Below are 16709 nucleotides of genomic sequence, written 5' to 3' on the forward strand. Positions count from 1 at the left end.
GTGCCCAGCTGGAGCCAGACCTGATGTCCCCCATCCGCCAACCCACAGGGATTCCCCCTCTGGTGCAGGTTCTGTCAGTACTCCATTTTTTGGGAAGTGGGTCTTTTCAGACAACAGTGGCCATGTCATCAGGGATGTCTCAGCCTATGTTTTCTAAGGTTTTGTCCAGAGTGTTGTCTGCCCTGATGAAATACATGCGGAGATACATTGTTTTCCCTGAGGAGGGTGATTTGGCCACTGTGAAGGGTGATTTCTATGCCCTTGGACATATCCCCAACATCATTGGTGCCATTGATGGGACACATGTGGCTTTAGTACCCCCAAAAGACAATGAGCAGGTGTACAGAAATAGAAAAAATTACCATTCGATGAATGTCCAGGTGGTCTGTTTGGCTGACCAGTACATCTCCCATCTAAATGCCAAGTTCCCGGGGTCAGTGCATGACGCGTATGTCATGCGAAATAGCAGCATCCCTTATGTGATGGAACAGCTACAGAGACACCGTGTGTGGCTAATAGGTGACTCTGGTTACCCCAACCTGCCTTGGCTATTGACCCCAGTGAGGAATCCCCGGACCAGGGCAGAGGAACGGTACAATGAGGCACATGGGCGAACTAGGAGGATTATAGAACGGACCTTCGGGGTCCTGAAGGCCAGGTTTAGGTGCCTGCATATGACAGGGGGATCCCTCATGTACTCACCAAAGAAGGTGTGTCATATCATCGTGGCCTGCTGTATGCTTCACAATCTTGCATTGCAACGCCAGGTGCCTTTCCTGCAGGAGGACGGTCCAGATGGTGGTGTTGTAGCAGCTGTGGAGCCTGTGGAGAGTGAAGAGGAGGAAGACGACAGGGACACAGTTATACAACAGTATTTTCAGTAGCACACAGGTAAGAATCACCCACGCCATTTTACATTTACTTCTGGCCTCCTGCATCTCCACTTTCTGTGTTTCCCCCCAGTTCCTTTTGACTGATTTTTGACTTTCCCTTCCCTTTTCAGAGCTGTATGACCCACAGCGTGACTTCTGCTTTGTTTGCCCATGGACTAATGCTTATTGACACCGGTATGTTGTCATCACAATGTAAATGAACATTATTGCACCGTTATGTGTAATACATTTGTAAAGAACACAAGCAGACTCCTGACATTTGAAGTGCAATTGGTGATTTATTTAAAGTGCTGCGTATAGGTCCATGATAGTAAAACGGTGATGGGTGGGGGTGGAGTAATGTCCATGGCAGAGTCCAGTTCTCAGTAGCACAGGTGCATTGCCCATATGCCTGTGGAAGGATGGAGCAGGGGCAGTTCAAGGTTGGACGGGGTGACAATGTGGGACAGTGGGATGACATCAGGGGGTATCGTTTGCTGGCGGGGGTCTTGGCATCCTACTCTGTCTTCTTGTGTGATCTCAGGTTCCACTTGCGGGGTGGTTGATCTTCAGCAGGAGGTGGGGTTCTGGTGGCCTGTCGTGGTGTGGGGGCCTCCTGTCCACTAGGCCCGGCGGAGGTGGTAGGCTGTTCGTCGTCCGGGCTGGTGACAGGGGCCCTTTGGGGTGCCACATGGTCCCGCAATGTGGTGACTATCTGGTTGAGGGCCAGGACGATGGTCCCCATTGCGGTACCGATGTTCCTGAGTTCGTCTCTGAACCCCATGTACCGTTCCTCCTGCTGTGCCTGGATCTCCTGGAACCTGGCCAGTACCGTCGCCATCGTCTCCTGGAAGTGGTGGTATGCTCCCATGATGGTAGTGAGGGCCTCTTGGAGAGTGGGTTCCCTGGGCCGGTCAGCCCCCTCTCGCACAGCAGCTCTCCCAGTTGCCCTGTTTCCCCGGGCCTCTGTCCCCTGGACGGTGTGCCCACTACCACTGCCCCCAGGTCCCTGTTGTTGTTGGGGTGGTGGGTCAGCCTGGGTGCCCTGTAGTGGCGAACACACCGCTGATTGACGCATCCTGGAGACAGAGGCATGGGCCCGCTGGGTGGGAGCTGTGCTGGTATTCCCAGAGGGGGTTGGGTCTGCTGTGGCCAGTGTCTGTGGGTGGGGAACCGACTGTCCAGAGGTCCCCGATGGTCCGGGCTGGTCATCAGGTTCTAGGTCGACAGAGCTGCTGTCATCACTGGGGGCCTGTTCTGGGGGCGGGATGGACAAATCTGGACCCTCCTGGCCGGTGTGTTGGCGTTCGGGCCCTGCAGGGGTAAAAGAGTATGGTTATTGCTTCTGTGTGTGCCATGGCGTGCGATTTGTGGGTGCCCTTGTCCCCCAGTGCTGGCATTCCCTTGTGGGAGGAGTTGTGAGGGTGGTTTGTGAGGGGGGATGGGTATGTGCAGTGGTCATGCTTAGGTGATGGGTGTCCATGGTTTGTGGTGGCATTCAGGGATTGGGGTTGTGTTGGGTGGGTTGTGCTGGTGAGACATTGGCAGGGAGGATGTGTGCTGGGGGGTTGGGGGTGAGGGCGGGGGTGTGGGTTGGCATGCTGGTGTTTGGGGGGGTAAGGTAGTTGAGATTAGACTTACCAGAGTCCATTCCTCCGCCTACTCCAGCGAGGCCCTCAGGATGCAGGATGTTCAAGACCTCTTGCTCCCATGCTGTGAATTCGGGTGGAGTGGGTGGGGGTCCGCCGCCAGTCTTATGCACAGCGATGTTGTGTCTTGACACCATCGACCGCACCTTCCCCTGTAGGTCGTTCCAGCGCTTTCGGATGTCTTCCCGGTTTCTGGGATGCTGTCCCACAGCGTTGACCCTGTCGACGATCCTTTGCCATAGCTCCGCCTTCCTGGCTATTGTGGTGTGCTGCACCTGTGTGCCGAATAGCTGGGGCTCTACCCTTATTATTTCCTCCACCATGACCCTGAGTTCTTGGTCCGAGAACCTGGGGTGTCTTTGGGGTGCCATGGGGTGGTGTGGGGTGGTGTTTGTGGTGATGAGTGTGGTGTGTGTGGTGGTGTGTGGTGTTTTGTGCGTGGATGTAGTGTGGGTGATGATGTTGTGTTCCTGTGTGTGTTGGGGTTTTCGATAGCTGTGCTCTCTCTCTCTCTCTCTCGCCTTCTCTCCAAAATTCGAGTAGTGGGGGTTTGTGGGTGACGTGGGTGTGTGTTTTATAGTTGAGTGGATGTGTGGGTGTGGTGTGTGTATGTGTATCAGGTGTGTGTATTTTGAATTGTCCAATGTGGCTGTGTTTTGTAAAGGTGTGTGTATTTTGACCGCGGCGGGGTGTACCGCCAATGGAATACTGCGGTTGAATGACCGCCGCTTGGATTCGTGGATCGTAATGGCATGGGCGTGTTTGTGTTGGCGTGACGGTGGAGGTTTGGCCATCTCCAGTTTATCGCTGACCGCTGATGAGGCGGCCTTCCGTGGATGTCGGGTTTTTGGCGGTTTGGCAGTTGTGGGTCAGAATGACCATGGCGGTTTACCGCGGCGGTAGAATGGCGGACTTCTGACCGGCGGTAAGAGCCTTTTACCGCCGAGGTCAGAATGACCGCCTAAGTGACTTCCATTCGGAGAGGATGACTTTAACGGCAGTGGTTTAAAGAAGGTCTAGCAGACCCATATCAATGGTGTTAAGGTCCACAGCAGTCACTGAAGCCCAGGGACAAGGGCTACCACTGGAAAGTTTAACATTAGGGGTATATCAAATATACCTAATAATATTGATCGCCAATATGGTTTTAAAAGGTTGCACTCAAAGAATATGTGTTCGTGTGTGCCGGTCTCTAGGTAACAGTTCCAACATTTATAATCTTCTTGTAGGTGTAGCTTATGGAGCCTAGATGGGGTCCAATGTAGCAGGACTGGCTATGCACGGCCTGGAAGAGCCCCTGATTGACAAAATCCAGCTCAAGGTATTTAGGCGAGTCTTTGAAATACCAATCTCAGCCTCACCAGCACAGCTACACCTTGAATTCAGACCTGTAAGCCAAGACTTGGCCGCAAGACCAGAAGTGGCTAGAACTTGGTATAAAATCAGCCAGTCAACAGACAAATTGAATGAGGCATTTTGGCGCCCCTTAGAAAATGACTAACACTCAGCCTAAGATAAGTACCTTCGATCATCTATCAGCCAACTACGCCTCAAAGATCTGTGGGAGGAAGCACCGACATATAATTCATTCCTACGAGGTGTTAACAAGGCCTGCAAACTGCTCTCGTTTATTGAAGATGAAGTCAAATTCAGTGCCAGGGCACACACATGGATGATCATAAATAAGGCTACCTGTTTTCTGATTTTTACAGTTAAAAACAGACAGAAAACAAAGTGTTTCATGCCTGTATTTATTTTTTAAAATGGAAAAATACAGAAAAATCTGTTTCTTTTGCGTGGGTTTCCATACTGTTTTCAACAGTTCTAAGCCAACCGCTGGGCAGATAGATGGCATGGAGAGTTAAAAACAAGATTTCCTTACATTGTAACATATGTCAACATGCATTTGTAGTATAATGGTAATATTTACCTGCGGGTGGATTGTTATGTTAAATTTGGCTGCATAATTTGCTAAAACACAACAGGCGCCAAAGTATAAGCGCATGTTTATTATTAAATAAATGTGGAGATATACCATTTTACACCTTCATTTATTCACAAACACAAAATAAATATGGATAAATACTGATAAGATGGCCAAAAAATAAATATGGATAAATACAGATGGAAATGTAAAAAAAGTTAAATACCATAAATCCAGGAGCCCTAATCATAAAGCACTATGCCAAATTAGAATCAGCAGTTTATCTCTCTACTCCTTGCGCACCGCACCTGAAACACGAGCTCATGAAAATGAGACTAGGAAACCTGCCAACCCTGGCCAACGCTCTGTCATGGAGTAACACTATTTTGCAGCAGTGCAGGCACTGTTCATGTTAAAGGGAATATCTACTACACATAATCTGCACCTACATGCACCTACATGACTAACACTCAGCCTAAAATAAGTACCTTCGATCATCTATCAGCCAACTACGCCTCAAAGATCTGTGGGAGGAAGCACCGACATATAATTCATTCCTACGAGGTGTTAACAAGGCCTGCAAACTGCTCTCGTTTATTGAAGATGAAGTCAAATTCAGTGCCAGGGCACACATATGGATGATCATAAATAAGGCTACCTGTTTTCTGATTTTTACAGTTAAAAACAGACAGAAAACAAAGTGTTTCATGCCTGTATTTATTTTTTTAAATGGAAAAATATAGAAAAATCAGTTTCTTTTGCGTGGGTTTCCATACTGTTTTCAACAGTTCTAAGCCAACCGCTGGGCAGATAGATGGCATGGAGAGTTAAAAACAATATTTCCTTACATTGTAACATATGTCAACATGCATTTGTAGTATAATGCTAATATTTACCTGGGGGTGGATTGTTATGTTAAATTTGGCTGCATAATTTGCTAAAACACAACAGGCGCCAAAGTATAAGCGCATGTTTATTATTAAATAAATGTGGAGATATACCATTTTACACCTTCATTTATTCACAAACACAAAATAAATATGGATAAATACTGATAAGATGGCCAAAAAATAAATATGGATAAATACAGATGGAAATGTAAAAAAAGTTAAATACCATAAATCCAGGAGCCCTAATCATAAAGCACTATGCCAAATTAGAACCAGCAGTTTATCTCTCTACTCCTTGCGCACCGCACCTGAAACACGAGCTCATGAAAATGAGACTAGGAAACCTGCCAACCCTGGCCAACGCTCTGTCATGGAGTAACACTATTTTGCAGCAGTGCAGGCACTGTTCATGTTAAAGGGAATATCAACTACACATAATCTGCACCTGTTTGGGTTTGTTAGACCTTCAAAGAAGGTTCCTTAAGAGGATGTTAATCGACAGGGCCATACAGGCTTGCAGGGGAGCTATAGTAGCCTGTTTTAACACGCACGATCCTCAGCTAAACTGTAAGTTTGTCAAGTTATTGGCACACACGTTGTAACAAAAGGATTATTCAGGTTTGCTGCTGCCAGTCAGGCTCGACTAAAACAGCATGATTTTCGACCACTCCCGGGTCAGTCTGAGATCACTCCAATCGCATCTAGATCAACTGGATTAAGGTACTTGTTTAACCTACAAGGTATCACAGCTCCTTCTAATCGCTAAGCCTAAAAGCTTTGTTTAGATGAGTTCTGTCAGCTCCTGGGGGTCAGGTAAGTCGCACATTTTTGGAGGATTTATAAACTTTTTATGATACGCTCAAACTCTATGATAGTAACAAAACAGTGAGCCTCATTTAAAACACTTTGACCCCCGGTACTCACCAAATTTGTATATCTTTTATAATAAGCCGAGACTTTTTAGAGGATTTAATTGTCTTCAGTATGTCAAAATGTAAAATTGGGTCTATTTTATTTTCTTTTTTAAGTTTGTTTTCTTTCTTTTTTTTCTCTTTTTTCTTTTGTTTCTTATTTTCAACTTAATTTTATTTTTAATTACCCTGTGTTTACTATCTAATTCATATTGGTATGCATATATCACTTTGTAAAATTGTTATGATTTTAAATATCTGTAACAATAAATTAAATTATCAAATCACCTTGATTTTATATGAACATGGTGCCTGTAATATCTGGTATAGAGTGCAATGCCCATGCTTAATAAACAACAAGTATTGGAAATGCAGTAGAGTTTTACTATTGTTGTGTGTTTTGTACAGTTATGCCTCAGAAGTTTGTGTGTGTAGTACAACTCTTTTACTATGTTTCATTTGAATAGTTATGGATGAGCATTGACAGCACTGGGCTGTCGACGGATTGGGTTAAAATAATTTCAGAAGAATAGTGGCATCAACATATGAGGAGGCAAAGGACGCAAACCTAAAGTAACTTGAGGGTGAGTAGTTGCATGCATTGGAATCACTGATTTGTGTCCCCCTACTGAAAGTTCGTTGAGTCCTACTGATCACCCTAAAAAAAACTTGCTGGTGCCTAATTACATGTTGATGACTGTACCAGTGTGATAAGAGACAATTAAATATCAGTCACCTTAAAATAGAACTCACATATATGGATCATTGATAAATAAGGCCGATTTCTGAAATTCAGACAAAAAGAACAATCTCAAATTAAGCTGGATAGACTGACTTTAATCCAGGGAGATTTATGTGTTCCTTACAGGTGTTTTAGTTCTTTTCTCACTAGCAACAGAATGAAAGAATTACCACTTTAGCACACCTGAAAATAGAAGACTATGATATAGTTGTCCAGCAAGAGGCATATATAAACTTATGAAAGCTGTTTAAACAAGTGTGAAACTGATTTATGCATGTGTAGTACACATCCAAATGCTCACCTAAATTGGAATGAGAATATTGCTGAAAAAAATATATTTTCTGCAATGATTATTTGAACCCCAAATTTGAAACATGGTCATATATGGTCATATATATGTGTTCATATATGCTCCATCTGATCTTATTCTTCACATTAGAAAGTATGCTGCCCCATCAACAGTGAAGTATACAATAACGTGAAGGATAGAATGCTTGAATTAATCTTAGTCACTTGTAATTTACTCAGGGAAGCATCACAGTCCATTGTTGTTTTGCACAGAATGCCACCTCAGTTTGCAACCAGCCATATGTAAGTCAGTCTTGACCCTGCTCTATTGGAGAAGTCCAACTGAACTGGCAGGCCGGGTCCTTCCTGAAGTGGAACACAAGAAATCTAGACCAATTTTGCTCTGATTAGTACCCATCAACCAGGTATACCTTGGTTCCATTGACACAGTATGCATGGGACCCAGGTCTGTGCATACTCACCCCGCTCAGGGTGACACAGTGAAGTATACAAAAAGGTGAGAAATGGAATGCTTGAATTAACATCAGACACTGGTAACTATGCTGGCTGCATCCAAGTCTATTGTTATTTTCCACACCATGCCACCTCAGTTTGAACCCAGTCATATGCAAATAACTCTGCTTCAATGGTGATGGACCTGTCAGCTCTTGGTGTGGTTTCTCCTGCCTTTTTGCTCTTGACCTCGTCTTTTTGATCCTGTGCTGAATTTTGGTTTTGTTGACTTTAGGACTCTGGGAATTTTACCACTGCTGACCAGTGCTAAAGTGCAAGTGCTCCCCTTGTAAATTGTATTGGTGATTGGTTTGTCCATGATTGGCGTATTTGATTTACTTGAAAGCCCCTAGTAAAGTGCACTATATGTGACCAGGCCTGTAGATCAAATGCTACTAGTGAGCCTACAGCACTGATTGTGCCACCCACATGAGTAGCCATGTAAACAGGCCTCAGACCTACAACTGCATTGCGTATGTGTGTGAAGTTTTAAACTGCCATTTTGACCTGGCAAGTGCACCCACTTGCCAGGCACAAAACAGCCCATTTAATCACCACTAACGTAGGCCCAAGGCCGCCCCATGGGCAGGGTCCAGTATATTTAAAAGGTAGGACATGTAATGGTGAGTTTTACATGTCCTGCTAGTGAAATACTGCCAAATTCAATTTCACTATCACAAGAACTATCTCTCAAATAGGGTGATTGCCTTCAAATATCTGTTAAGTTATTAATTTCTGATTGGGAGCAGACAGAGATAAGAGTTTGGGGTCTCTGAACAATTTAAAAATAAATCTTTTGTTGAAGTTGGTTTTTGAATTGTAAGTTTGAAAATGCCAAATTGATACCCATGGGTGATGCTTTAAAACTGCACACCCAGACATTGTAATGGCAGGTATGAGACATGTTTACAGGGCTACTCATGTAGGTGACACAATCAGTGCTGCAGTTGATTTACAGGTCATGGCCACACATGGTGCAGTATACTAAGGACTTACTATTAACCAGATATGCCAAACATGGATGACCAATCATAACCACAATTTACACAGGGAGCACTTCTACTTTAGTACTGATCAGCAGTGGTAAAGTTCCCAGAGTACCAAAACCAGCAAAAGCAAAATCCAGTACACAGTTAAAAATACAGGAGGCAGAGGCAAAAAGTAATGGAGAAACCACACCAAGTATGCCAGGTCTAACACATATCAAATGCATATAGTGAGATAATTTGTTCCCTGCCTCCTAAGAGAATTCCCTCTACCAACCCTCTGTCCTAGCTACACTGGCAAAAGGGTTTGTGGTTGCTTTGCATATCATGTATGTTGTTTTGCTGCACTAGCATCTCACCCATTTCATTATGAATGTGTGTACACTGACCTTATCAACCATGCCAACAGTCTGCCTACTCTACACCCCACCCTTGGAATAGCTAGCTGTCAGGTAGTCTCGATATGTCACTGCTCTCAATTTGTCCTGTGGCACTGCAATTGTTTCCGATTTAGACACCCATTTGGGCCCTAGGGAGGGCTCAGTCAGGAGATCATTTTCTGACCTACAGAGGTTGTTTTCCAGGGCCAATAGTTCTGCTTCTAATGTATTTTTGACTTCTACCATTTGAACCATGCAATGCTCTGGTGTTACGACATTGAACAACTCTAATTCCCTAGGAACATGCTAAACTGTTCCACTATTGTGTTGGAAAGATTAACCTATCTCGGTGCCCAATGGGATTTGAAAGGTACTCTTCTCAAGATGTGGGGGTTCTAACTGGCATGTACTTATCGTCCTCCTGTGCGCTCACATTGCCACCTTCAAGAAGGGTGTGTAATGGTCTGACAATGTGTGACCCAAGCATTTGGTGTGTGTCATTCTACCCATAATGCCTTCTGTGTACATAAACCTGTCGGGTCTCACATAAAGGTTGGCTACTTTAGAGCAGAAGGAGTACTCTTGATAACTGCCATTGTTCGGTCCCATTGTGCAGCCCAGTCTTGGGACTTCCATGAAGCACAGCAGGCTCTATGGCACCTCCTGTTAGGGTGACTCACCCATGTAGTCAGCCAGGTCTTTTCACCACATGTCGCAGACCCAGCCAGGATTAGGCCAGCTGGCACCCTAGGTTCCAGCTGTGCACTATAGTATGTTGCTTGTTGGTCCATACCAAGATAAGGGCCTTTTTTCTACAGTGTGGGGGGTCCCAGGCCTTGCCTGTTCCACACCAGCAGCACCATGTCCTAACTGAGGCCCAGGTCTCTGCTGAGACTTGTGAATCTTTGGCAGCTACCACTGCACCGGGGGAGCCAGGCGCTTGCAGGTGCAGGCTCTATCCTGTCCTGAGTTCCTTGCCATTGCTTGATCAGTGGCTCGCACAGGCCTCAGTGATTGAAAGGAGTCCCTTCAATTTGGGCACATGGGTGTGCAACCACAGCCGCACTCCTCGTCCAGAGCAGTCAGAAGCTATCTATGTCCTACAATGGCCACTTCTCCTCTTCCACCCCCACAGCGAGCATCCCTCCACTCAATTTCAGCCACAGCCTCCGCTACCTGAAGGTGCTCAACCTTCACAGGTTCAAGCTGCAGCTGGTTGTGGCAGTCTTCAGGTATTAGTGAGGACCTTCTTTGTGGACGGCATGTGCCTTAGAGCAGTGTTTGCAGTTGGGGAGGGGAGCAGTCACGGCTGGTCTGGTTTTCCCCACAGCCCTGACTCCGCAATGAGTACCACACTACCGCATGCAATACTGGGTCAATTTGGTAGGCAAATCTGGCTGCTCCCAGTGTGCTTGAGAGAAGCAGCTGCAGGTGTGCTTTAGTCCGAAAAGGGGCACGGATTCTGCCACACTTTTTTTGGGCAGTGTTAAGGATAAGCACATGTTTCTGGAGAGTTAATCAGCCATTGCTGTCTCGAGATTCAAGGTGAAGAGGATGGTGCTCTGGTGCTTCACATCTATCAGCCATCTTGGCCATATTTAAATATGAAAAATATGAAAAAGTGGTTTTCAATTCCAAAGTTTAAGTACAGGTGAGGACTTATGTCAGCTGGCTCCATTGTGGGAACCTTTAAACTAGCTTTATCTTTAACCAAAGGACTGGCAGATCGGTGGGATGCTCACCCTTCCACGAGGCCTTCACAACGAAGAAGCTGAGTGCAGCATCTTATAGGCATTTTGCTATGCTTTTGTTGCACAGTAGCCCTGAACAGCAGGAGCACTTTCTACAGAGAGGCGCCTGGAGGGGTACGCAGTGGCGTTCTCAGACTTGGAATATAGTCTTCTGATGCCAAGCACTTGGGCACTGGATACTGTTTGGAAATGGCAGGCAGTCAAACTAACTAAGCCACACCTCTTGTTTTTCATGTATAAGACGACTCTTTCACTGTTTCGTAGTAGCAGCCGTAGTAGCAGCAAATTGTCAGAGCTAAGTAGCCCTAAGTATATCATCTATTTGATTTTATGGACAGTGGACTGGCGATAGAGGGCAAGAAACACAAATAATTCTTCCAAGGTTGTCTCGTTTTACTTGTTATATTTAGTGAGGCGGAGATTTGCATAATAGTAAAAAATGAAGCTATTTTTTAATCTATGTTATGCAGTGATGTAAGCAAAAAAACATTACTTAATTCCAGCAGTTAGTTTGCCCAATTGTGTTTCACACAAGTCAATAATTCCGGAATATTTTGGTACAGTAGATATTAAGGCTACCCAAAATACCTCAACTTTGATTTTCTAGGAGCCTTGCGTACAAACTATCTCCTCATATTGTTGAGGGAACGGGATAACTCGTTTGCATCGACTAGGCATTGACAACTAGGGAATACTAATAGGAATGCAATGAAAGCAATGAAATAGAATGAAACACCTCTTCTAAAGCAAACAAAGGTAATTGTTTTGGAGGTTTTTGTGAAGCGCACGAAATACAGAGCGATCGGTGTGCTTGCTGCCTCGTCTACAGATGCTGCGAGTATTGAAGTAAATGAGAGGGATAGAAACTGTACTGAAGTCTGGTGAACTGCTAAATAGTACAGTTAGTTCACTCGTTTAGGGAGGAGCCATTTGACCACAAGGTGCTTTTCGGATGTTTTGCCCATTCACAATTTGAGTTAAGACTGTTCCAGACGAAATAAGAGATAAAGATTCAAATCTCTTTGTATTAAGTCCTGTCCCAACCAGGTGGATTGCCTTGATCACCAGTTAAATCTACCAAAGTTGTGATTTGAAAAACTTCAGATGCTTCTGTGGAAGCACTTAGGTGCATATTTACAAGCCCATTGCACCTCTTTGTGCCGCAATAGCGTATTTTTTTTCCATGCTAAGGAGACATTAAGGAGGCCCCCACCGTGCGCCATATTTGCAATATGGTGCAATGCATGCATTGCACCACTTTGTATCCCCTTGTGCCACATTATACCTGTGCCAGGGAGGCCCACAAAATGGCACAGTGAAATTTACAAGATTTCACTGCACCTTTTTTCTGTCATTTTTAACGCCTGCTCAGGGCAGGTGTTAAAGTGACCCTCCTATAATAACCTACGGGCCTCCCCGTGCTTGGCTGGACTAGCGCCATAAATTATGGCGTTAATCCAGCAAAACCCTACAAAAGCAACATAATCCAAGGGAAGTGCGCATAAATATCTGTGAAAACATGGCTGCTTGCAATTCACCTTCTTTCGCACCCAGGGACGATTGCGTAGACGCTTGTGTGTCATTTGACCTTGTTTCCTCAAACGTATTATAGGGTCGATGACTACTCGTGAACACCTCTTTTTCTGCTGTTCTAAATGTTCGTAAAACATCTTGGAGATGTCTTTCCTTAGCTGTATATCAGTAGTAGTAGATCACATATCCTGTGCCAGTGGCCGACTTTATTAGGAAAAAAAACCTCCATAAAGTCCATATTAAATATGGATAAATACAGATGGAAATGTAAAAAAAGTTAAATACCATAAATCCAGGAGCCCTAATCATAAAGCACTATGCTTGGGCAGTTAAATAGTTGATATAAGTATATCTATATGCGATACCCACCACAATGAGAGTAGCAATAACTGAATGATTAAACCTAATGTGCAGAATGTGCGCGCCGGATCAATACCTCGTCACCTGAACTTTGTGTGAAGGAAATTGTGGTTTTAAAAAGCGTTGCTCTACCCGTCCAGCCTTCTCACTGAAGTGCGTGCGCTAGCTAATTCAGGATGTTAGCAACACATCTGTATTTGTGTGGTTAATGCTGCGTCAGCAGGAACTGGGAGGAAAGTGCTTATTGTGTACTTGTTTAATGAGGCTTAAAATGTGATTTTCTTCAGGGTGAAATTATCTAACCTAATAAATAAACCAGAAAATGAAAAATTGAACAGAATCATGGCTATTATTAAAATTATACAGCATGCACTAATGTGATTGCAGCTCTTAAGTCATGTAAACTGAAATCTGCTGCTTTAATGTTGCTATTATCTGTCTTCCTATTTATGTATCTCTATGTGGGCTAATTGCAATGCTCTCATTAATCTCGTTGCTTAAGTATGTCGCATCCCTCCTAGCACTAAATTCCTTCCCCCATGACATTTTTAGAAGTTTTTATAAGCCCCTCATGTAACTCATATCACAACAATTTCACTGGTGAGCAGCTATTCTTCGCTAAAGCATTCCTGTCCACCTGGAAAAGTGGTCTCCATGATTGTTCACAGTTTTCCGGAAGCTCACATGTCATCACGGATGCCTTCAGTAATCACTAAACTTTCTTTTTAAGCTGTTCCTTCACCCCCCTGTGCATGGACATTAAAACAATACAATACCGGAGATAATAGGAAGTAAACTTAAGCAACAAGATGATGGATGGAATGCTTGAATTAACATTACCCTTGGCAATCGCTCAGGCTGCATCCCAATCAGTTTTTCGTGCACCATGCTCCCTCAGTTTGGACCCAGCCATATGCAAAACAGTCTTGACCCTTCACACTGTGGTACTGGAACCAAGCTACACCCTACTGATGAGCCCATTACAAGGGTGAAATCGGTCCTGGGTTGCTTGTGTTGCAGTTCAGGGAGGACATGGATTAGCAGTTTGGGCTGGAATATTCCCATTGGAGCAGAGATAAGACTGATTTGTATGTGGCTGTGTCCAAACTGAGGTGGTGTGGTGTGCAAAATAACCATGGATTGGGATGCATCACTGAGTATTTACCATTAGCTGAGATTAATTCAAAGATGCCATACTTCACTTTTTGTATACTTTTGTATGTCGCCCTAAGTTTGATGGGTATGCACAGATGTGGGTCCTGTGCACACTGTGTCACGAACCAAGCTACATCCGGCTGATGATCCTGTAACAAGGGCGAAGCCCTGTGTTGCTTGTGTTCTGGTTCAGGGAGGACCTGACTTGGCATGGTGGGTTGGATTATTCCCATTTAAGTAGAATTGAGATTGATTTGCATATGGCTGGGTCCAAACTGAGGTGGCATGGTGTGCAAAAAAACACTGCTTGCAATGTGGCCCAACTAATTACCAGTGGCTGACATTAATTTAAGCATTTCATCCATCATTTCTTTATACTTTTAGGGATAATAGGAATTATATTACCACTTATTACCACTTATTGACATCACAGCATTGACTACTTGTCCCACCCTTCGCTCCCAACACCCTCCCTCCTGCTGCCGAGGGACCAGTGGAAGGGGGTAGAGTGGAAAGTATAACAAGCAACCATGGCTCCTAGAGCCTCATTTAAATCTGGGTACAGGAACTGTCTCCTTCAGATGCATAAATACCAAAACCAGCCAGCCAGTGTTTTATTTGTAAAATATTATGGGGCAGATTCAAGAAAAGTGGGATTACACCCAGTGCAGTGGCACTTTTCTTGCGCCCCTTAGCGCCCCCTATCACCAGCATGTGTGTGCCGTATTTAAAATATGGCACACCATAGCGCAGGGAAGGGGCAATAGCGCCAACCCTTGTGACTCTATTGGTGTACTGTTTTTGGTTCTAAAACTAAACAGTACATAGGGGCCCTTTATAAATAATGGTGTGCCCCCTTTTAACACCTGCTCTGAGCAATTGTTAAAAATGGTGCAAAAAATGGTGCAAATAAATCTTTTAGACTAATGGGGGATTGCCCCTCTTGCATGCATTATGCATGGCTCAGGCATAATGTGGCACAAGAGGTTACAAAGTGGCACAATGCATGCATTTTGTAATTCTGGTGTGGCGAGTTTGGCCTCGTTGGGCTACATTAGCGTAAACAATGATGCAAATGTGGCACAAGGGGGCACTATGCCGTCTTAAATCTGTGACCTCATTGGAAGGCCACTGCAGGTTGTACTACCTGTTGCCCCTGTCAGGACTGCCAATCACTGTACCAACACAGCTACTAAGTGTAATATTCCTATGAGTGTGACAGTTCACACTATTCTAGGCACCCAACCGTATAAGGATTGTTTGGGCAATATGTATGAGGCTTTTTAATGTATATTGAATTAATAAACAATATTATTGTTATTGTTATAAGTTAGACAGACAGCGCTACCATGGGGCAGACTGACATAAGTGCCTGTGTTGACAATAAAATGCCGAGCACAAGAAACCACCGCCTCAAATTAAGCTCTGCAGCCGGCAATCCCTGCTTCAGCCAACCCTTATTACACTGGCACCTGGTCTTGGCTGAAGGTTACAGGATATTGGTAGACATCAAAATAGTACTTCAGATACCACCATGCTGGTGCACCTGTGTCCACCGATGGACCTGCAGGGACACCTTGTGAGAATTGTATCTCACAGAGGAATCTGGGCCTTCAGGAATCCCTCGGGGTTCCCTTACTGGAGTAACACATTTGTAGGATATTTGTAAGAGAATCCTTGGGGATTTCTGAGCGTTAGGAGGTCCTAAGGACAGTGGAATTCCAATGTTTATCTTCCCTAGTGTGCATGTGCATCCCTTGACAAAAGGGGAGCCATGGAATCCCTTTATCCCAGCGCAATCACCTGCAGCTTCATGCCATGTCAAAATCGGGTTGTGGATGTTGTCATTCAGTCCTGCCGTGCCAGGGGTTTGATGGGCTGCTTGGGGTGTTATACTGAAAATGATAACCAGGAGAAGGAATTTAACAGAGGCAGTCTACAGCCTCCCTTTAAGTAATAGGTGCCTTAGATACCTGCTCATTTTCTAGTCTTGCCACATTTTCATAAATAAGCTATGGGAAGCAAATACAATGTCCAGGGTTACACAGGACAAGACAGAAATAGCATCACTTACTCCTTACTATCCTAAATCGAAGTCCAAGCACCTACTGATTCAAAACATATGTTGGGTTCGAACATTGTACTGGGCACTCCTTGTCCTTCTAGATTGTTAAGCATCACTTAACCACATGCACCAAAAAGGCATACAGAATAACAACTGATCCTGGAGCAACTTTCTCCAATGCAACCAAAATAAACATAAACCATACTAGGGAATTTGTTGTGCCAAGTAACACATTTTAATTCTATTATAGGTAAAAAATTAAGGTAAACATATAAACTATACTCTGCACTCAAAAAAGCATAATCGGCTGTACCATCCCAGGGTCAGAAAACTGTTAGAGCCTGAAGCAATGCCATCTAACACATGGTTTTGTTCGATATATATTTACTGTGCATGTACAATTTGTTTATGCCCATTTACTATAATTCCTTATTGCCATTTATTATTATTTCGTCAGATCACTGATCTGCGTCTTCATTGCTCTTTGTTATACTATAGAAGCAGGAAAAATAAAGGTCCTGATTTAGAATTTGGCGGATGGGTTACTCCGTCGCAACTGTGATAGATGTCCCATCGCCGAAATCTAAATCCCATTATATACAATGCGATTTAGATTGTGGCGGATGGAACATCCACTACCGTTGTGACGGAATAACCCCTCCGCCAAGTTCTACATCAAGCACATATTGC

General features: G+C 44.4%; 1 protein-coding gene across 1 annotated transcript in view; it reads right to left on the reverse strand.

The window, feature by feature from the left end:
* The window catches only part of C6H10orf90 (chromosome 6 C10orf90 homolog), a 655134-nt gene that overhangs the window by 53417 nt on the left and 585008 nt on the right, over window positions 1–16709 (reverse strand). The window lies entirely within an intron of this gene.

The sequence above is a fragment of the Pleurodeles waltl genome, chromosome 6, assembly GCF_031143425.1.
Source record: "Pleurodeles waltl isolate 20211129_DDA chromosome 6, aPleWal1.hap1.20221129, whole genome shotgun sequence".
NCBI lineage: Eukaryota > Metazoa > Chordata > Amphibia > Caudata > Salamandridae > Pleurodeles > Pleurodeles waltl.